At 46.3% G+C, this 22,977-nt stretch overlaps 1 long non-coding RNA gene across 6 annotated transcripts in view; it reads right to left on the bottom strand.

Moving 5' to 3' along the window:
• Positions 1-22,977, bottom strand: part of LOC114114877 (uncharacterized) — a 228,873-nt gene that overhangs the window by 139,789 nt on the left and 66,107 nt on the right. For 3 of the 6 annotated variants that reach the window (XR_009600689.1, XR_009600688.1, XR_009600687.1), the window contains one exon: positions 21,680-21,853. The exons of the other annotated variants lie outside the window; for them this stretch is intronic. This is a non-coding gene — a long non-coding RNA (uncharacterized LOC114114877). The remainder of the gene's footprint in view (positions 1-21,679; positions 21,854-22,977) is intronic. 6 annotated transcript variants of the gene reach the window in all.

The following is a 22,977-nucleotide window of genomic DNA, read 5'->3' as shown; positions in this document are numbered from 1 at the left end:
CATTCTGAATCCCCCACCCACCCCCCTCCCTACCCCATCCCTCTGGGTCGTTCCCAGAGCACTGGCTTTGAGTGCCCTGCTTCATGCATCGAATTTGTCCCGGTTATCTATTTTACACGTGGTAATATACATGTTTCTAGCTATTCTTTCAAATCATCCCACCCTCACCTTCTCCAACATAGTCCAAAATCTGTTCTTCTGTGTCTCTTTTGCTGTCTTGCATATAGGGTCATTGTTATCATCTTTCTAAATTCCATATATATGTGTTAATACACTGTATTGGTGTTTCTCATTCTGATTTACTTCACTCTGTATAACAGGCTCCAATTTAATCCACCTCATTAAAACTGACTCAAATGCATTCTTTTTTACAGCTGAGTAATATTCCATTGTGTATGTGTACCACATATAACTTTCTTATCCATTTGCTTGCCGATAGACATCTAGGTTGCTTCCATGTCCTGGCTATTACAAACAGTGCTTCGATGAACATTGGGGTACATGTGTCTCTTTCAGTTCTGGTTTCCTCAGTGTATATGCCCAGAAGTGGGATTGCTGGGTCCTAAGGCATTTCTATTTCCAGTTTTTTAAGGAATCTCCACACTGTCCTCCATAGTGGCTGTACTAATTTGCATTCCCACCAACAGCGTAAGAGGGTTCCCTTTTCTCCGCACCCTCTCCAGCATTTATTGTTTGTAGACTTTGTGATAGCAGCCATTCTGACCAGCGTGAGATGGTACCTCATTGTGGTTTTGATTCGCATTTCTCCAATAATGAGTGAAGTTGAACATCTATTCATGTGTTTATTAGCCATCTGTATGTCTTCTTTGGAGAAATGTCTCTTTTGTTCTTTGGTCCACTTTTTGATTGGGTTGTTCATTTTTCTGGTAGTGAGCTGCGTGAGATTTTAGAGATTAATTCTTTGTCATTTGTTTCATTTGCTAATATTTTCTCCCATTCTGAAGGCTGCCTTTTCACCTTGCTTATAGTTTCCTTCATTGTGCAAAAGCTCTTAAGTTTAATTAGGTCCCATTTGTTTATTTTTGTTTTTATTGCCATTATTCTGGGAGGTGGGTTATAGAACTTGCTGTGATTTATGTTAGAGAGTGTCACTGACTTATTTTAAATACAGTACTTTCAAATCTGGTAACTGGGATTTGAAGTCTAGTGAAAGAAAAAGATTTTTTAATCCCATATTTTTTATTAGCATATAATTTCCATAAAGTGAAATGTTCAGGTTTTAAGTGTTTTGTTCAATCCATTTTGAAGAATATATACGAAGACATGGAACATTTCTCTCAACCAGAAAGTATACCACACCTCTTTTCAATTTTTCACCCTCAGAATCAACCACTTATCTGACCTCTGTTACCATAGGTTAGTTTTTCCTACTCTGCTGCTGCTGCTAAGTCGCTTCAGTCGTGTCCGACTCTGTGCGACCCCATAGACGGCAGCCCACCAGGCTCCCCCATCCCTGGGATTCTCCAGGCAAGAATACTGGAGTGGGTTGCCATTTCATTCTCCAGTGCATGAAAGTGAAAAGGGAAAGTGCAGTCGCTCAGTCGTGTCCGAGTCTTAGCGACCCCATGGACTGCAGCCCACCAGGCTCCTCCGTCCATTGGACTTTCCAGGCAAGAGTACTGGGGTGGGATGCCATTGCCTTCCCCGATCCTACTCTAGAATTTCTTATAAGTGGACCACATAGTATATTTATTTTGGTGTCTAGCTTCATTCACTCATTCTAGTTTTGAGAGTCACCCATGATACTGTGTATATTAGAAGCTCATCCCTTTATATTGCTCATAACTTGTCATACGACTGTGCCACACTTTATCCATTCATTCTTTGCTGATAGATACCTGGGCTCTCTTCCAGTTTCAGAATTTTATGAATAAATTTGCTATGAACATTCTGATGCAAAAATTTTTGTGAAAATGTGTTTTCATTCTCAGGTAAATATCTGAAAGTGGAATAGCTAGGTCATAGGGTAAATGTATTTTGAACTTTTAAAGAAAATAATCAGTTTTCCTAAGTGGTTAAATCATTTTATACTCCCACCAGCAATGCAGGAGAGTTCCAGTCCCTCCACTTCCTCTTTCACATTTCATGTTATCATTTTTTTTTTTTCACTTTAGCCCTGTCAGTGGATAACCTCTAGTGGATAACTAGTAGTAACTCACTGTAATTTTAATTTGCATTTCCCTCAAACCTAATGATGCTGAACACTTCTTCAGGTGCTGACTTGTTGGGTGATATACATTTGCCTATCTCCTTTAGTGAAGTCTCTATTAAAACTGTTTTGCCCATTTTTAATTGTGTTTTTATTCTTGAAATGTTAAAGAGTTTTTATACTCTGGATGCAAGTCTTTTGTCAGACATGTGTGTTAACCTATTTATTCTCTTAACAATGTCTTTGATGAGCCTAAATTTTTTATTTGGATGAAATCCAATTTACCAGATTTTGTTTTTATGGTTCATGTTTTCTGTGACTTCTCTAAGAAATCTTTGCTTACCTTAGGGTTGCAAAAAGTTCTGTTTTTTTCTTCTAGTCATTTTACTGCTTTACCTTTTACATTTAGGAAAAAGGTAATTCAATTATGTTGAATTGATTTTTATACATGATTAGAGATAGACGCCAAAGTTCTTTTATTTTTTAAAAGTATAACCAATTGTTCCCATACCTGTTGTCAGAAAGATTGTCATTGCCCATTGAATTTCCTTGACATTCCTGTCGAAAATCTTTGGACCATATATCTGTAGGTGCATGTGCAGACTCTCTTCTGTTCCATTTATCCCTCTCATCAATCCTGCACTGTCTTGATTACTGTAGCTATGTAGTCAGTCTTGTAATCAGGTAGGATAAGTCTTCCAAATTTGTTTTACTTTTTCAATACTGTTTTGGTCATTCTAGGCCTTTTTTTCTTTCCATATAAATTTTGTCACTTTGTCAAAGGAAAAATTGCCCACTTAAATATTTGATTTTTTATGCTACAGTAAATGTTATTTAAAAATTTTTACTGTTGACTATTCATTACTAGTATATGGAATCCTAACTCTGCTTATCTTTCACTATTGTAAAATTAATTACTACTTAATTAAGTTCTACTCATTTTCTAAAAATCCTTAGGAGTCTCTTTGTATAAAATCATGTCACCTATAAGTAAAGGCAGTTTCACTTCTTCCTGTTCAGTCTGTATGTCCTTCATTTCTTTTGCTTATAGTATTGCCTTGTCAAAGACCTCCAGTATAATGTTGAGCAAAAGTTGTGAAAGAGGCATCCTCACTTTGTCTGCAGCCTCTGAAAGGAAGCATTCAGTTAGCATTCAGTTATACTAATATTCAATTAGTATATCAGTCATAGGTTTTTTGTTGATACCATTTGTTAGGTTAAGAAAGCTCTCTTTTATGCCCAGTTTGCCGAGTTCTTATCATAAATAGATACCAAAAGTTGTCCATAGTTTTTTCTGCATCTATGCAAGGATGATTTTCTTCTGTAACTAACATGATAAGTTATACTGATTGGTTTTTAATAGTATATCAACTTTACATCCTGAGATGAACTCTACCCTTTTTCTATATATCGTTGATTACATTTGCTAACACTTAAAGGATTTTCATACCTATGTTACTAAGGGACTTTGATCTGTAATTTTGCTTTCTTATAATACCCTTGTCTGGTGTGGGCATCAAAGTAACGCTGGATTCATAAAATAAGTTGGGAAGTATACTCTCATACTATATTTTCTGAAATAGCTTATGTAGAATTGATATTAGTTCTTCCTTAAATATCGGAAAGAATTCACCAGAAAAACTATGTGGGTCTGGACATTTGTTTGTTGGGAACTGTTTAATCACCAAATCAATTTCTTTAGTGAGTACAGGGTTTAGATTTGCTATTTCTTCCTGTGTCACTTTTGCAAGTTTTGTTTTTCAAGTAATATGTCCCTTTCAAGTAAGATGTCACTGATGACATGGGTGTTTTTTGAACGTTGGCTACTTTGTATTAATAGAAACAGGATGTTTTGTACAACTTTTGCTGTAAAGTTGTTCACAGTATCACCTCATTGTCCTTTTAGTGTCCTTAGTGACAGCTCGTCTTTTATTCCTGGTTTATCAATAATTTGTGTCTTTTTTCCTTTTCTATAAAAATTTTTATGATTAAATATATATGTAATATAAAATTTACCCCCACAATCATTTCTAAGGCTACAGTTCAACAGTTTTATGTATATTCACATTGCTGTGTAACCAATCTTTGGAACTTTTCATTTTGCAAAACTGAAATTCTGTATCCACTAAATAAATGTTCTTAGGTATTTATCATTTTTATTACTCTTTTTAACAAAACAACATTAGTCTTTGCTGATTTTCCTATTATTTGTTTTCTATTGCATTGATTTCCACTCTTACTTGGGTTTAATTAGCTTATCTCTTGTTAACATTTTAAGGTGCAAACAAAGGTAATTGATTTTGCATCTTTCTTATTTTCTAAGATAATCATTTAAAGCTATACATTTCCCTTTAAAAATTGTGCATCTCACAAATTTTGATGTCACCTTTTATCATAAAATTTAAAATATTTTCTTTTTTTTTTGTGACTTCTTTGATTCATGGACTATTTAGTCCATTATTTAGTACTGTTCTCATGCAAAGAGTTGACTCATTAGAAAAGACTCTGATGCTGGGAAGGATTGGGGGGAGGAGGAAAAGGGGACAACAGAGGATGAGATGGCTGGATGGCATCACCGACTCAATGGACGTGAGTTTGAGTGAACTCTGGGAGATGGTGTGCTGCAATTCATGGGGTTGCAAAGAGTCAGACATGACTGAGCGACTGAACTGAACTGAATTTCCAAATATTTGAAGAATTTTGTAGGTATCTTGTCACTGATTTCTACTTTGACTACATTTTGTTCAGAGAACACTTAGAAATTCAGCCCTTGGAAGTTTATTTAGACTTGTTTTATGGTCTAGTTTATGATCTATGTTGAGGAATGCTCCATATGCACTTGAGAAGTGTGTGCATTTTGCTTTTGTTGGGTGGAATGTTAGCTAAATGTAAATTAGATCAGGTTACTGGCAGTATTGTTCAGATCTCCTATATACTCACCAATCTTTCAATATATCAGTTACAAAGAGAAGAGTCGTACATTCCTCAGCCGTGATTCAGCTTTAGTTCTGTCAATTTTTGTTTTACATATTTTGGAGCTTTGTTATTAGGTACAACTTTTTGATTCGTATGTCTTGATTAGTTAGCACTTAATGCCATTATAAAATGCACCTTTTATCTTTTTATCATCTTGAAGTCTATTCATTCTGATATTAGGAGAGCTTCAACTGTTTTCTTAAGCATAGTATTTGCATGGTATCTTTTCCCAACCTTTTGCTTTCCGTTTGTGACTTTATATTTAAAGTGTATTTCCCATAAACTACATATAGTTGGGTCTTGCATTTTTATCCAGTTTGCCAATCACTGCCTTTTAACTGGGGAGTTTAATCCATTTGCATGTAATTAACTATTTATATACTTTTGTTTTAAATATACCAAATTCCGGTTTGATTACTATTAGTCCTTTACACCTTTTGTTTTTCTGTTACTCCTATCCTGAATTTTTGGAATGAGACAAATATTTTTAGTATTTTAATATTAGTATTTTTAGTATTTCATCTCATATCTACTATTGACATGACTTAGTAACTAAACAACAACAACTGTCATGTTAGGCATGCTTTTTTGCATCCTATTTTAGTGATTTCTCCAGAAAGTACACATTTATATTTATCACTTTACTTTCAAAAAATATTTTACTACTTCCTCAATAGTTTAAAAACTAAGGACAGTATATTTCCAAGTACAATGCCCCCACTCTTTGCACTCTTGTTGCCATCGGTTTTAGTTCTAAAAGACCATAAACCTCCATCTTCCTTTGTCATTATTACTTTAAATGACTGATTATACGTTTTAAAAGTCCTTTTAATTATAGACCTATTCACTCCTTCTTGGGCCCACTCCTTTCCATAGGACCAGGTTTTCCTCTGAAATTGTTCTCCTTTAGTCTATAGAACTCCTTTTTAGCACGTCCTGCTCTTCTGGAGATTGGTTCTTTCAGCTTTTACTTGTGTCCATATGTCTTTATTTCATCCCCATTTTTGGAGTTTATTTTCACTGGATGTAGGTTTCCAGGTTGACAGGTTTTGCTGTGTTTGTTTTTTCCATGCAGCACTCTAAAGATGGCATTTCCATTGTCTCTGACCTCAGTTTCTGATGAAAAGTCAGTTCTCATTCTTGTCATTGTTCCTCTAAGTCTGCAATAAATCCATAAGAAAATTTTTATCCTTTTTCAGCAATTTGACTATGATCCCACCTGTGATTTTCTAAGCTTCTCAGACAGTGATAGTTTGGGGGTTTTTTGTTTGTTTTCCATTAGTTTTGGAAAGTGTTTGGTCACTATCTCTTCAAATATTTTTTTCTGACCTTTTTGCTCTCGTCCTCTTTTCCTAGGATTCCAGTCACAAGTGTGTTAGCCTTTTGGTGTTCTCCCTTAGACCACAAATGCTCTGTTTCGCTTTTTCACTCTTTTTTCTCTTTTTGTTTCAGTTTGGATAATTTCTATTGACATGTCTCCATTGAGTCTTTCCTCTGTTGTGTCCAATCTGCTAAATTCACCAACAGAATTCATGTCTGACACATCCTATTTTTCATCTCCAGTATTTCCATTTAGACCTGTTTTTAATATACTCTCTAGATGGCCCAGTAGTAAAGAATCTGCCTGCCAATGCAGGAGACACAAGAGACATGGTTTCAATCCCTGGATTGGAAAGATCCCCGGGAGAAGGAAATGGAAACCCACTCCAGTATTCTTGCCTGGAAAATTCCATGGACAGAAGAACCTGGAGGGCTATGGTCCGTGGGGTTGCAAAGAGTTGGACATGACTAAGCGCACGCATGCGCACACACACTTCCATCCCTCTGCTGAAACCCTGTCTCTGATCATCCATGCTGCCACCTTTCCTACCAGATTCCTTAACAAACATATGATGGTAAGTTTACAGTTACTGTCTGATACTTCCTCAAGGGGGGGGGGGGTCTCTCAACACTCCTACCCTCCCTCAGTGGCAGATAACTTCTGCCTCCTATTCTTGAAAGGTCAGGAAATGGGAGAGTATTGTTTTTGGTTCTCCTACTTAAACTACAGACTTGGGTAGGTCTCATGTACCTATACCACGGGGAATTTTCTGTCTGTTCTCCTGTCCTGACCCCAATCTTCCTAGTGAATTCCCAGTAGAAGTCCATGGACAAAAGTGAGTACGAAGACACACCCAAGTCTGGAGCTTCCAAGAATTTTAAACTGTTATGCTAACCCACGCATGGCTCTTAAAAATGCCTTTAAACTTAAACTCTTTCCATCTCACTTGGTTCTGTGATGGTTACCTCCTCTTCCCGCAGTTCAGCCCACGGTGCAACACTCATGGGTCCCACCTCTTCTTGAAAGGGCTGCTACCCTTTGGACTGCTACCATTTTACCCCGTGTCCTTAACTCTCTGACAGACTTAAAAATGCATGATTTTATAAATGGGCTGGCTTGTTCTTATTGTTAGGGTAGCAGTAATGTGCTCTTCCAACTGTTTATATACTGGGCAGAAGCCCTCATTAAATATAAATATGAGTAACTAATAACCTCTCTCTTTTAGTATGTATTTATAAGATCTTAGATACAAATTCACTTTTTGTACATTTATTCTTTTCTAGTGAAATTATAATCAAATCTTACCCTTTTCCTTTAGTCCCATAACTCCCTGCACATAGAGCTTATGAATAGTAATGGGGTAAGGCATTTGTGTGCAATCAAAGACAGAATGGATACCATTAGAATAACCATAACATCTGTTGTAGTAACACGAAGAGGGTAAAGTAACCAGTAACACAGTATCACAGAGCAGGTAAAGCAGGTGGCATTTTACATATGCATGATTTTATTTCTCACAACTCAATGGATTAGATACTGTTTTCCAGATGAGGAAATTCATGTTCAGGGAAATAAAATGACTTGACTAAGGCCACATAACTAAAAACTAGAGAAATGAAGACTTCAACTGAAGCAGTCTGGATTTTAGAGTCTACTTTTAACTTCCATTTTACAAAGGAGTAGTAAGGGATTAAATGTTTACTTAAACTAAAATGTTTATGCTCATGATCTGACATCTGAGTTCTAATTCATGTAGCTCTCCATACATCCAGGGTCAGAGCAATACACACACACACCCTTTTTTCACACAAACCCTCCACAAGGAAATGGGACTCTCACACTCATGTCACCAGAATGTCCCTCCATCACCCTGCTGCCTTCAGGAATAGCCTCCCTCCAGTGAGCAGAGGGCCAAGACTGGACGGAGGTTTGCAGAGTGTGGCAGCAGAGCAGTGGCCCCAAGTAAGAGGAGCCTGCAGGTGAGTCCAAATGCAGAGGGAAGCTGGGCTAGCCAGGGAGAGCCCTGAGGCCTCCACTGACCACCTGACTTGGGGAGGGATTGCGGAGCCTGGGTGCACTGTGTGTCATCAGCTAACTGATCTGAAGGCTAAATCTATGCTCTTAAGGAACTGGAAGGAAAAATTCATGCAACTGCATTTACAGTTCCACAGCATAACCTTCCCGACAATCTGTCTAGAATAGGGCTTGCCTTTCTCGAAGCAACCTCTTGGCTGTTCAAAGGAAGACTTTCCCAAGTCACTTTAAAAACTAAAGACGTTGCCATTAGGGCCAAAGAGATCAAAAGCACCTTAATCTCCTCTATCAGCAGGCCAGCCACTTACCAAGTCTGAGAATGTTCCCCACGCGCTGCTTCCTGAGCCTGCCTGACAGTCCCTGGGATTGGTACCTTGGATCTTGGAAAACAGAAATATGGTTTTACTTACGCAGGTCTCTATCTCTGGAAGATGCATGGTATGATAACACAGCGGCCCAATCGTCTCCCACCCCAATGGCTGCAAAATGGTATTTCAGAATTCATAATTGGAATAGCTGTGGTTGCTTTCTTTAAAGAGGGATCAAAACATTGAAATCCATCCAAGAGCCCTGCTCCTGTAACCTGAGAACGGCGGCATTCATTAATGGAGTACACACAAGGCACTTGCCCTCATGTCCTTGAGAAAGATTCCCTCAGCATTCCTCAGCACGGCTCACTTGGGAAGGCACAGCTTGTACCAGAGGCTGGTGTTGCAGGCTTCCCTGTTCTAGGCTCTGTCTCATATCACTAGGCTGCTGGCAAGTTAAGGTTGCATTAATAGAAGTACACTTCCAAGAACAAAGGAGGTGAGGCCCTTTCTGCTTCTGTATGGCTAACTCGTACAGGGTGTACTGCAGTCTGAACGCTTGCACTTTAAGGCAGACTGTGGCTCAGATGGTAAAGCATCTGTCTACAATGTGGAAGACCTGGGTTCGATCCCTGGGTCAGGAAGATTCCCTAGAGAAGGAAATGGCACCCCACTCCAGTACTCTTCCCTAGAAAATCCCATGGATGGAGGAGCCTGGTGCAGGCTACTGTCCATGGGGTCACAAAGAGTCAGACATGGCTGAGCGACTTCACTTTCACTTTCACTTTGCCCAAATAGGGTGAGTTCTGTGGAGGGGTGCTCAGGATGAGGGTTGATCTGTGGCCAGGACATATAAAGTGGTTATACAGTATGGATGAATTTAGCCTGCTTATGTTTTTTACTTCTGCTCTATTGATTAGCACTCCATCTCATACTTAAACCCTCCCCACTCTGCACGACAGGCTCACATGTACTGATCCTTCTTCCTCAACTAAACCTTGGACTCCTTGACAGGAGAGATGATGGGTGGTTAATGCACAACACCTGACATGCTCAAGAAATATCTGTTGGATGAATGATCAAATAAATAGACAAACAAAAGGGCTGCCTTGGAAAGATGGATTCCTACATGCCGGTATTTTTACTCAAAGAACAAGCCACCTCACCCACCCATGAGATGATAGGAAGACCCTGGTCTGCTGATATAAAGGGATAATGACATTCCACCTGCCTCCCAAAGAGATGCCAGGGGCTGAATGATCAAGCTTCTTCAGAATCTATAAGCAAGTGGGGCTCCCACTATATAAAGCATAATGATAAATACCAAACTGGAAGAAGTCAAAGATAGGGGTCAAAGTGGAGTCATGAAGCTGTGGGACCTCAGGCAAACTGCTCAGCAAAATCCTTCACTGGGCTGACTCTCAGAACCCAGGCAGGAGGCTGGCACCTGAAATGAGGCTGGCAGTGGAGGAGAAGCAAGAGGGTAGAAGGACCCTGCCATGGACTGCACTTCTAGAATAGGAGAGGGACGCTCATTACTGTTGCTCGGTTGTTACCAACACAGAGAACACAGCCAGCCCCTTGTAACTGTGTTCCCCTCTAGCTTTGCCCACCAGCAAGCTCAGAGTCTAATGTACAGTCTCCCCCCAAAAAGAGCACTGGACCTGTGGTCTTTGTTTTCCACCCCTCTCCTACGAGACCATCAGCTCCAGGAGTGGAGGAACCGTGGTTGTTGTGTTCACTGCTCTCTCTACCCAGGCAGGCACACACTCAGTACCCAGCAGATACTTGCTGAATGACTGGTCCCACCCGTTTCCTCATCCTTCTTCTCTCTTTGCCCCAGTTTCTTCCCTTATTTAATGTTTATCCTGCTATAGCAGCTGTATTTCTGAAACCACCTCAGACCTTCTCTTGTACAAGGTGGGGTACAAATAGATACATGAGAAAAAGAAGACAGAACAATACAGAATCCATGGGTACATCAGTCACCCATGCGGCTTATGTAATGTGGCTCTGCTGACCTTTCTCACTCCCTCCCAGAGGCAGCCCCAGAGGGAACAGGCACAGAAGGCGGTGGTTCTGAAGTTCAGCTTTGTCCTTAGGAGGCCCTCCTACCAGGCTGCTCCCAGAGATTGTGTTACCTCCAGACCCAGCTGAAAGGTTGCCTAGCAACACTCACAGGACTCCTCACCTCTAAATCCCTCATTTGCGTCTTACATGTACACAGCAGTGTGAGCCTGACCCGGCGCACCATCCTCCTCCACAGCTCCCCACCTAAAACAGGCTGCTCTGCCTGTGTCGCTGGAACCTTCTTCTATGCCTGGCCTGTGACTTTCAGCCTGGACCTGTGAGCTCCCGTCAAGCATGAGCATGGAGGCAGGCAGGCAGATCAAGCCTCGAGACCCAGAGCCACCACCTCTGATGAGCACAAGCCAGAAAAAGCGAGGAGAAAGAGGAGAGATGAGCTGTGAGCCCACACATGTCCTACCAAGACTCCATCACCCGAAGAACTGCCTCCTCTGAGATTTCCTCCTCTCAGGAAAATTCTTTATTTTTCACCCAGAAGGTCAAAAACATGTGAATGGGTAAATAAATGAAGTGTTGCTTAAGATCATGTCTAAACAGTGTACAAAAATAAATATCCTCACTCTAAAGTAAGACAGTATGCAGTATCCATCTGGGGAAGTGGGAAAATAAGGAGGGGGTTGGGAGAAACCGCTTCATAAGGGGCTTCCCTGGTGGCTCGTGATGAAAGAATCCCCCTGCCAATGTGCGAGCTGCAGGAGACACAGGTTTGATCCCTGGGTCGGGAAGATGCTCTTGAGTAGGAATGCCAAGCTGTCCCGTATTCTTGCCTGGGAAATCCCATGGAGAGAGGGGCCTGGTGGACTACTGTCCATAGGGTTGCAAAGAAGCGACTGAGCGCACACAGTTTCATAAGATGCAAATTTCATCCGTGGCTTTCCAGAAGCCAAGAAAAGGAACAAAGCAGTCCAAACTCATAGACTCCCAAAAGTGGGCCAGAGGAGTTGACATGGGCAATCACCCCTTTCTTCAGGCTCCAAGCAACCTTGCCAGGCAACCTCCTCGCTGCCAGCAAGGATTCATTTCACCACGGCCTCTCTAGCTGCATCTCCAGCTTAACGACCAGGCAACTGTCAACTGCAAGAGTGTCCATAGAAAACACCGCTCTTTTCCCTTTACTCAAGGAGCCAGCCACGTTTTCTTGTACTGGGTGTAAAACCAGTCACCTCCATCTGGCCTCTATACCTCAGCCAAAAGTTAAAACATCAGCATTACACACATAAAAAAGCAAAAGAGCAATTTAAGCTCTTTATGATGAAATGTATTTTTGATAGTGAAATGAAGAACAGATGAGGGGAAGGGGTCAAATCAAGACATTTTGGAGCTGTGCTGGCCAACAGGTAGCCACTAGACATGTAGGTCTACTGAAGTTTGAATATAGTATATTAAAAGTAGATGGAGGTAAAATCCAGTCCTTTGGTTACACTAGTGCTGTGTTAGTGGCTCAGTTGTGTCCAACTCCTTGCAACCCTATGGACTATCGCCCTCCAGACTCCTCTGTCCATGGGATTCTCCAGGCAAGAAGACTGGACTGGGTGGCCATTCCCTCCTCCAGGGCATCTCCCTGATCCAGGGATTGAACCCGGATCTCCAGCATTACAGGCAGATTCTTCACCATTGGAGCCACCAGGGAAGGCCTCCATTGCACTAGCCACGTTTCAAAAGCTCAGCAGACTCATGCTGCTAGTGGCCACTGCGTCAGGTGCCCAGGATTAGGAAGAACATTTCCATCATTGTAGAAAGTGCTACTGGATTGCACTGCTCTGGACCGTTCCAAGAGCAGGCTGAGGTCACAACACTCCATCCCCAACGTGGTGGACTCTGTCAACAGGCCCTGCTGGATGCCCATATGCCCCTAATCAGCACTTCTAAGCTGCACTCTCAGTTTCAAAAAAAAAAAAAAAATCCCTACACCCAAGGCCAAATACTTCTGGGAGTTTTCCTGGTACCCCCAGACCTGTGTCTCAACCAGACTTAACCACTCATGCCATCAAAATTTACCATGTAACCCATCTCTCGAACCACACTTCCATACTTCTTTAGAGGGGTAGTGGATGGAGTGGTGGCCTCCTAGAACCTGTGACTGTGAACAAATTTATTTGGATAAAGGGTCTTTGCAGATCCAATTAAGAGGAGGTCACCCTGGATCCATCAGTAAGCCCACAGTTCAATGACTAGTGCCTTTAAAGGAAGAGGAGAAGATACAGACAGAAGCAAAGCCCACAGACAGAAGCGAAGCCCACATGAGGATGGATGCAGCAGAGACAAGTTACACAGCTCCAAGTCATGGAAAGCCCATGGCTGCCAGCAGCCCCCAGAAGCTACATGTGAGGCATGGAACAGATACTCCTTCAGAGACTACGGGAGGAACCAACCCTGCCAACACCTGCATTTTCAGCTCCTGGCCTCCAACACTGTGACAGAATAAACTTCTGTTGTTATAAGCTACCAGGTTCCTGGTAATTTGTTGCAACAGCCCAAGGAAACAAATGCAAGGGGTTAATGGCCCATTAGGACTGAATGGGCTTCCTCTCCCTAAGGAATCCACTCCTTGCCTGTGGCTTGCAGCCGGGACCCATGGGCCCCCCTCCGAGCATGAGCAGACACAGGCGAGCAGGCTGAACCCCAACCCCAACAGTTCTTATTTGCACAGGCCAGAAAGAAGCACCTGCTGGTAATAACAGAATAACGTGGGGGACAACGAGGCCTCCTTGGGTCTCCTCATATGACGCTACACAGATGGCTGTGGTTAGCCCTCCCAGTGTCCGGGCCCTTCTCCACCTGTAGCCCCCTCCCTCTATGGGGGCCAGGCGGCACTCTGCTCCTTCTCTTCTCTTCTCTCCTGCTGGTCTCCTTCCTACTCTTATTCCAAAGCTCATCCTAAAACCCACTAACTCCAGGAAGCTTCTTCAGACCACCCCATCCCAGCGTGACAGCCGCAGGCCGTGGCAGCAGGCCAGTGTCTAGGCACAGCCGCGCTCTCCCAGGGAAACCCCTTTCAGTCTGTGTCCCTGCATCCTTCAGGGGCTCGCTAGGCCCACCTGCAGTGTGGCGGGTGAGGTTAGACTGTCTCGATGATTTCCAGCTCTCGTGCAGTCCTTTCACCAACTTGTAGCATTATTCACCTTTTTTTTTTTTTGCCTGGCATGCAACAGATATTAAATAATAGCAATGATATGAATGTCGATAATAAAAGCTAACACCGAGCCAGTCATGACATGACACTAAATGCTTTACATACATTATCACAGTCAATCCTTTTTTTTTTTTTTTTTTGATAGATGAATAGAAAGAGGGAGGAAGGAGCAGGGAGGGGAAGACTGCACCCTAACCAAGTACCAGACTCACCAAGGAAGAATCCTTATTCCTCTGGCTGGACTCTTCATGGAGCTCGACTCCCCACTAGAGGCTCAGTAAACATGGGGAGGGAATACCAAAGAACTTACAGAAAAGCCACCAGATTCAGGAAACCCCTAACATCCAAAGAGGGCACCCCCATTCCTCGTGGCCTGGCACCCCCACCCCCTCCTTTGGAACTTCTGTGAGGACTCAGCCCTGAATGAGAGCATGCAGACAGTAACAGGATCTCTGCATGGATGCTGACCTTGTGGATCTCCGAATTTTTTCTCCAGCCCACTGGCCTGAGTGCTTTGGAGCAGAGGTGCGTGGAGACTGCGCAGAACCATAACCCAGGAGGATTAACCCCCGAGTCAGTGCCTGCTAGATGTCAGGGATCATCTCCGTCGCCGGAGAGCGGTCTGAAATGACGCATTCCCTGCCACCTTGGGCTGCCACGTTTCACCTCTGCTTGTTTATATCGAGTAACCTGAGCTCCGCACAACTGACCGAGGTGTGTTAGTCCTGACACGGCCCAGAGAGGCCAGGGTGGTGGCTGTTGGCCTTGTTCTCATTGCTCTGCAGGGAAGGGGTCCGTGCCCACGTTATCCCACCGTTCAGAAGCTGGGGCATGAGGCTGGCTCCCCAGGGGCTCAGCCACTGGTTCCAAGAGCACAAGGTAAACCCTGGGAGGTCCCAGCAACTCTTCTCGCTGTCGAAGCCTCAGGAACTTGCCGCACGTGAAGCATTCGCGCTCCTCCTCCCACAGGACCCCAGGGAAGGCAGCGGGGCCCCCTGGCCCACCTCACAGTGCCAGAAGAGAGGCGCCTCGTGCTATTAGCTCAAATAAGGAAAATGCTGCTGGGGAGGTTGAATTTTCTGCAGGCTTGTTGAACTTGGTGATTTCTGAGTGCTTGGTGCTGGCAGGCGTGGGGGAGTGGGCTGCCAGTCTGCGATTTACCAGCTGATTCTTGAGAATATGCGTAGGTTTATTAAATCAGCATGAGTCACTTTCCTGCCTTCCTTGCAAACATGAATCACCAATTATCGAAACCCAAGGAAAACATGTGACTCGACAATTTTTTCAGGGTCTAGAGCGTCTGGGAGACAGCTGGGAGAAGGGTGCTGTCTACCCAAGGTCTGCCCTACTGGTGAACAGAACAACCCTGGGCAGGGCAGAAAGAAACGGCCAGTGGAGTGTCTGAGATGACAGGTGCACGCAAGGAACCATGCAGATCGGGGCCCATCTCCACCCTCATGCCCACATCCGCTCTGTCCTGCTTGTGCCAAGCAGCTGGCTGTGTATCAGGGCAGAGAGAACAGGACTGGCCTAGGCTCTGCCTTCACAGAGCTTATGGTCTAGTAGACGTTTTTGAAGTGATCGGAACCCTGTTTCTAGTTCTTCCCTAGCTGGGAAAAGTGGGGTAAATCACTAAACCTCGCTGAACCTCAGTTTCCCCATTCTGATGCCTGCTCACAGAGCTGCAGTGAGGAGTAAACGGAAGAGCTCGTGTACATCGAGTTCCTCCCTGGTACCTGGCACATCACACCTGCTCAACCAGCATCTGCCATTTTTCTGTAAAGAAGGGAGTGGCGTGTGGCATCCTACCAAAACCAGGGGCCCTCCACCAATCCCTACCGACCCTCCTGGTTGTGCCCAAACAACCCGGAGTCTAGGCACCAGGCTCAGCTCCATGGGGGCAGTGTACTGGCACCCCAGCAGCTCTGGCCACACAGCAAAACTCCGTCCTGGGTCTCCTGCTCAGGACTGCTGGCCCCTGGAGCCTCAGCACTAGTTTCTGGTCATCTTCCCTGGCAATCTGTGGCCACATTTCTTTCTCTTCAGCCTTTCTCCTCTGGGCTTTGGCCAGGAGGTCCTGACCCCGCCTTCAGCCCTCACCTCTCTCCAAAGAGACCAAGATGGCAACGAGCAACTTCCTCCCCACAGCCCAGATCACCCCACCACCCTTGCCCACTCTTCTCTAGAACAAGGTCCAAAGCCTAGAATCTTCACTTTAGCAGTCACTCCTCGCGCTCCTACCTCCCTGGCAGGCTTTCCTCCTGGACTCCCAGTATTCACTCCCAGGCCCTGAAACATCACCTCCAGGCCAAGGCTGTGCACTTCCCAGTCAGGGCAGGGCAGGGCGGCATTCACAGGCAAGAGAGTATGTGGGCCTCTCCTAGGCCTGAGCCATGAGACAGCCCTGGGCCTGCTGTAGGCAAGGGGCATTACCTCCGCACAGCCGGTAGGCACTGCTGAAGCCCTCCGGATGCCAGGCTGTCTCCTTTCATCCTCATACAACCCCGCCCTGCAGGGATCATGCCCCACACTTCAGGGCACCCTGAGACCCAGACAGGCAAGGCAAGTGTCCCAAGGTCAACAGGTCGGGAGTGAAGTCGCCAAGGAATGGACCTACCTCAGCTGAAAGGAAACAGGGGGGCAGGACTGTCCGTGGAGGCCGTGGTGCAAGACAGGAGGACCAAGGGGGTCGTGGGGGAACCCTGGAGGCCTTGGCTCCTTCCTGTGCTCCCACTGGCCCACCTCCAAGGCGGGACTCTGACATTGGGAAGCACAGCCTCCTCATGACCCGCTTGGAGGAGTGAATCTACCTGCCCACCCCCACCCCCCTCCAGACGAAGAGCCCTATGCAAGCCCAGGACACCCTCAAAGGTGGCAAAGCTGCCCTGACTGAGGGAGGGTGTCCCTCAAGGGACTACCAAAGGCCAGCGTGGAGGAAACACAGCAAAACCATCACTGTGACTACACTACAGAGAACTCCCTTTTTCTATACGTAGTTCTTAAACGTTATTTTATTTTTCAATGGGATTTTTTAAAAGCAAATATCAAAGGTGGAAGAGGAGGCGGCAGAGGTAGAGGAGGAAGAAGAAGGTGAGGTGGGCGGGGAGCATCCTGCAGCTAAGCATAAGGACGTTCGCAGCCTGTGGACCATTCCCCAGGCTCCACTTCCCCAGATGTGACATGCCCCTGATGTCCCCAGAGACATTGCTGACTGGCACAGTGTCTAACAGAGCAGGTGCTGTGATCACCTGGGGCAGAGGTCAGAGACAGAGCCAGGTCTCTACATAGAAGCCACCACAGAGGACAAGAAGATAGGGCTGCTCAAAAATGGGGACTCCAAGGACTTCCCTGGTAGCCCAAGGGCTGGGTCACCAAAGCAAGGGACCTGGGTTTGATCCCTGGTCGGGGAGCTAGATCTCACATGCCGCAGCTGGAAGTTCACATGCCACAACTGAAGATCCCTCATGCTGCAGCTGGGACTCAGCACAGCCAAATAAATAAATATTTTTTTAAAAAATTTGGGACTCCAAGCTATGCACTTGTTCTCTGGGGTCCCAGCCCACAGCTGGTGCTTCGGGCTGCAGCTCTGGGGTCCCCCTGACAACTCCAGCAGATGTGGAAGCATCTACTGATCACAGGTGCCCTCCCCCAGGAAGGTAACTGGGACTCGGACATCCCAAGGCTCATTCCAAACCAGTCCTTGATTTTCTGCCTAGAGCAACTATCTTCACAACAGAGAGCCCTGCACCCTGGGCGGAGCAAGGCCTGCGCACACCTTCCCCGGAGGCCGAAAGACACTGTCACCAGCACATCTCCCCACAACTCTCTGTCTGCCACTGACTTCCCGGGACAAACGGCCCTGACCTGGCCCTGAGCACAGATGTGCGGACAGAGAGAGGGAGGGGTGGGCAACCACTGCCCATCACTGCATCACACCGCCCTTTCACGCCAGGATGCAGAGGGGCCCGGGAAGTAACAAATGTGTCATGCTAGGGGACCAATTACACACGCTAATAACAAATTCGTGCCAAGGCCCCGAGTCACCCAGATGGTAGAGGGGATTTATGGCCCAAACCTGATTTCCCAGAACCCAGTGAAGGCAGGAGTGGAGACAGAACCTGACAGAGCCCTCTTCCAGGTCTCGCTGGGAGTCAGGGTATTTTTGGAGGGCTCTGGTCTCGCCTGCTTGCTGTACTTTATTGCTGGCAGAGAGACGGGAAATTTATTACTTTACAAATCATACCGTTCGCAACATAAATGAACTGTCTGGCTGCGGCACGCTCGAGCCCAGATGATTTGCAAAATGTCTAATGGTAAGCGGAGTTATGCTATCTGCTTACGGCCTCTGAGACAAAAGCCAACCACACCGCAGAGCATCTGCACAGTGTAACTCGAGGCCAGCAAATTGGCCGCGACTTATAAATGTTGGCTCAGCAGCATTACATAACTCGGTATGCTCGGCCAGGGACACAGAGGAGCTCGGGGCAGCCCCCGGGCCGGGGAGCCAACCCTGACGGGGCTGCACATGCATGACAGGCAGGGTACCACGGGGGCTCGGGGCCCGAGGTCAGGGCTGGGCCGCGTTCCACAGCCTGGCCAGTTCTGAGGCCTGCTAGCAATCAAGAGGTGGGGTGGGGTGGGCTCGGGGGCCTGCCTGGGAAAGGAGGTGCTTGCTAAGACCTTTCTGCTCCAAACTCCCCAAACCCAGGCTGGGAGGATGGTCGTGAAATCATTGCAAGCCTGACATGCAGGCAAGAGCCTGGCAGCACCCACAGTTCATGGAAAGGAGGTGGGGGGCAGTGTTCACCCTCTGCTGGCTGGCCTGACCAGCGAGCAAAGAGGGTCTGTCTCATGATCATCAGCACCCACAGGCTCGCCTGGTGCTCAATGTGTGGGTCACCAGGAGGCGAGAGGAGACGGCACACCACTTACAGAGAAATCCAGCAAGTCACTTGTTCTTGCTGAGCTTCAGGCTCACGTAGGAGATAGAGTCAGGATTCAAACCTAAGCTGTTGTGATTTTGTTCTCATGCATCTACTCTGAGTGATGCACTTAATCATCGTTTTCACAGAACCCTCAAAACAATCTGTGAGGTATGGATAGCAGCATCCCCATTTTACACGTAAGCAAACTGAGGCTCAGAGGAGTCATGTCCCTTTTCTAAATACATTTTCAGTGGGTGGCAGAGCCAGGACTCAAGCTTAGGATGCTCTGGTTCTGAAGCGTCAATTTCTCCCACTGCACGTGCCACCTAGGAACCAGAGTGCCAACTCACCACCCACACTGAGTTGCTTGGGACGGTGCCATCAGGCACTCAGTGGGTAAGAAAAGTCCAGCAATGGACTAGTAAAGGGCTTCAGAAAAGAGGGGTCCATGCTTGCCCCCAGGAGCTCTCAGTTCACTTGTTCTCAGGTGTGAGCCCCAAGAAGCATGAGGTGGACATTCTCTAGGAAGTCCAGGGGAGGGGGTGACTGGGGAACACTTCCAGGCCAGGGGTCTTTGAGTCACTCAAACTCTGCAGCGGCCCAGGAGGAGCAGCAGAAACCTTGCTTCAAACAAATCTGCACCCACCTGTGGCTCAGGGGCTCGGGTGACTTTCAAAGGGCAGGAGAAGGACCCAGCAGATCTGGTCCATTGGCTGATGGACGAAAGGGCCCTGCTTGAGTGCACAGACAATCCTCAACTCAGGCTTAAAACACAGCACCGGGGAAAGGTAAACTCCTATAGATGCTCAACCTGTGAAGTCTTCAGCTTAAAAACAAAAACGCTTTCTGAACAGTTGATTTCAAAACAGCGAGCAGTATTTTAAAACACTTTGATCTGCGAAAATAACAAAACTGTCTTGTTCCCATACAGAATTTCGACTGTGCCACTTGGCATTGAAACGAGAGCCTGTTTACTGAATACTTCGGAAAACAGCCTCACTTTGTGCACGAGTCATGCTTGGCCCTGAAGATGTCGTTCTCTCCCTGTCTCACACACTTGTGCGTTCATTCACTCACCTACTCATTTGGCAAAGCCCATGTCTCAAATCCCAGCAAAGGCCCAGCAGAAGGGGTCTCTGCATCTCCAGTTCCTGCCACGTCACATGCCAAATACAGATTAGGCCCCACCATCTCTGGAGAAGCTTAAATTCAGTTAATGGACTTTTTATAGCGTGTAAACGTCACCCTCAGTAAAGACGTCTATTAGCCACATAAATAGCGCACACATGTCCCCGCGAAGCACGGGCTGTGGGTGGGTGGCAGCGCCCACTGTCAGCACCTGCACCACCACTGAGACTGTTTTCAGACCTTCCAGCCGGGGGACTGGCATGTAAGCCCTGGGCACATAACTGATACCGTGTGTGACGGCTGCTTTCAGGAAGGTGCAGCAACATTCACTGCTGGATCTGATCTTTTCAGAGAACCCCTTAGCATCCAGGAAAGTTGGCCATGACCTGGACAGGAAGCCACGGGGCAAACACTCTGGTCATGAGCTAAACCACCTTGAGCCATGATGACCCCTAAAGAGGCACCAAAGGAAGGCAGTTCTTTCTCCCAGCGGACACACATTCTAGGAAGCTCACATGGCTCCCCAGCCTTGGGGAGGGAACATCTTTTGGAGGAACAGGGGGAGGTACACAAAAAAACACTTCTGGACCCGAGTCAAAATTCTCTCCCTAGCCAGGCACTGACCCAGCAGTGGGGAGCATGCGCACACAACACAGGCCCTAGGCTCCCAGCAAAGGCCCAGCAGAAGGGGTCTCAAATCTCAAATCCCAGGGGTCTCCTGGGTGAGCATATCCCTGACTGGTGCCAAGGCATCAGCAAGGACTCTGAAGGCACCTCCTCAAGCCTTTGATGAGAAAGAGCCAGGCCACGTGCTCCATAGGAGAAGACACAAGAAATTGGTTTAACTGATGAGTTCCAATAAGCAGTGATCTTCCATGACTGAGTCTAGGGACCCTGGGAGAATCTTACAGAGGTATGGACCCTCTGCATTAAAAGGCAGAGACAACACTTTACCGACAAAGGTCCATATAGTCAAAGTTACAGTTTTTCCAGTAGTCATGTGCAGATGTGGCAGCTGGAGCATAATGTAGGCTGAGCACCAAAGAATGATGCTTTTGAACTGTGGTGCTAGGGAAGACTCTTGAGAGTCCCTTGGACAGCAAGGAGATCAAACCAGTCAATTCTAAAGGAAATCAACCCTGAATATATTCATTGGAAGGACTGATGCTGAAGCTTCAAAACTTTGGCCACCTAATGCAAAGAGCTGACTCATTGGAAAAGACCCTGATGCTAGGAAAGATTAAAGGCAGGAGGAGAAGGGGGTGATAGAGGATGAGATGGTTGGATGGCATTATCGATTCCATGGACATGAGTTTGAGAAAACTCCAGGAGATAGTGGAGGAGAGAGGAACATGGCATGCTGCAGTTCATGAGGTTGTAAAGAGTCAAACACAACTGAGTGACTGAACATCATGGACCCTCTGCCCAGAAAAGTTCACACAACAGTTTTCATCCAGTGTCATAGGAAGCTCAGATGAAGACATTCTATCATAAAAATTCCTCAACATAAGAAAACCAAGGCAGCCAAGCAACCCACAGGCAACTTTCACCCTCCCAGCCCCCGGTGCCCTAAAATACACAAGAAAAGAGCCATACCTGTGGTTAGAAGATGGTCCAGGACCCACTCTGGGCCTCACTTGGGTCCTTGACCTCTTCTCGGCCGAAATGAAAACGAAGACTTCAGCTTGCCAGCACCCTAGTGGAGCACCCTCTCAAAGTTCAGTTTTTCCGCCTGCACCGAGGCCAGGACTGTCCACCCAGCTCTCCCTGCTGAAGATACTTCTGTCAGGCTTCAGTTCCCCAGAAAATTCTGCCTCAGCACCCAGAAACTGTACCAGACATGGCCCTGACCTATTGGCCCCCTCTTGAGACTCGAGAGTCCCTTGGACATCAGGGAGATCAAACCAGTCAATCCTAAGGATATCAATGCTGAATATTCATTGGAAGGACTGATGCTGAAGCTCCAATACTTTGGCCACCTGTTGCATAGAGCCGACTCATTGGAAAATACCCTGATGCTGGGAAAGATTGAAGGCAGGAGGAGAAGGGGTGACAGAGGATGAGATGGTTGGATGGCACAGTGAATGAACGTGAATTTGAGCAAACTCCAGGAGACAGTGAAGGGCAGGGAAGTCTGGTGTGCTGCAGACCATGTGGTCACAAAGAGCGGGACATGACCAAGTGACTGAGCACCACCACTGGCCCCACCCCAGGGGCACTGACTGCCGTGTTTTCTATTGTCTGCCCTCTGTACTGCCCCCAAGGCAATAATCAATGAGCTCCCACTGACCTAGAAGTCTGCGCCAAACTGATCCCCTGCCCTGGAACCTGGAATGAGAAAACCCCAAGAGAACTGCAGAACAGCAGCGGTTACAGCTGAAAATCATGATATTTCCCAAAGCCAGCTCTCCCTAGGCTGAGAGACAAAGCCAGAGGGCAGAGGAGAGGGTGAGGGCCTTCCACTGTTAGGTGGAGAGAGGCCAGCAGAGGGGAGTACCTGAATCATCATCTCCTACCTGTGGGGCCCAATAGTCCTACCCGGTGACCCACAGGTTGCCACCTATAGCCTGAACTGAGCTGGGAGTTGGCTATTGGGCCATAGGGACACTGAAACCCACAGGGGTTCTGCCAAGCATGTCTCCATAGACTTATGTTCTTTAAGCCCAAACAGGGAAGGAGGAGGGCTGATCACAGCCACCCCATTCAGGGGAAGGGTCTCTGGAATCTAGCCCAGCACTGTAATCCTCTACCCAAGGGCAACTGACTACATAGATCTGGGGTGGGGCTGTGCGTTGACAGTGTCACACAGCCCCCTAGGTGATCAGGATTCTGGGCCTGGCTTAAGAACCACTAGTTTGGGCCATACACCCCTTGCCTCACAAAAACAGAAGCCC

Source organism: Ovis aries, chromosome 5, assembly GCF_016772045.2.
Source record: "Ovis aries strain OAR_USU_Benz2616 breed Rambouillet chromosome 5, ARS-UI_Ramb_v3.0, whole genome shotgun sequence".
Classification (NCBI taxonomy): Eukaryota; Metazoa; Chordata; class Mammalia; order Artiodactyla; family Bovidae; genus Ovis; species Ovis aries.
The sequence above is the reverse complement of the archived record's forward strand: the minus strand, read 5'-3'. Positions and strand labels throughout refer to the sequence as shown.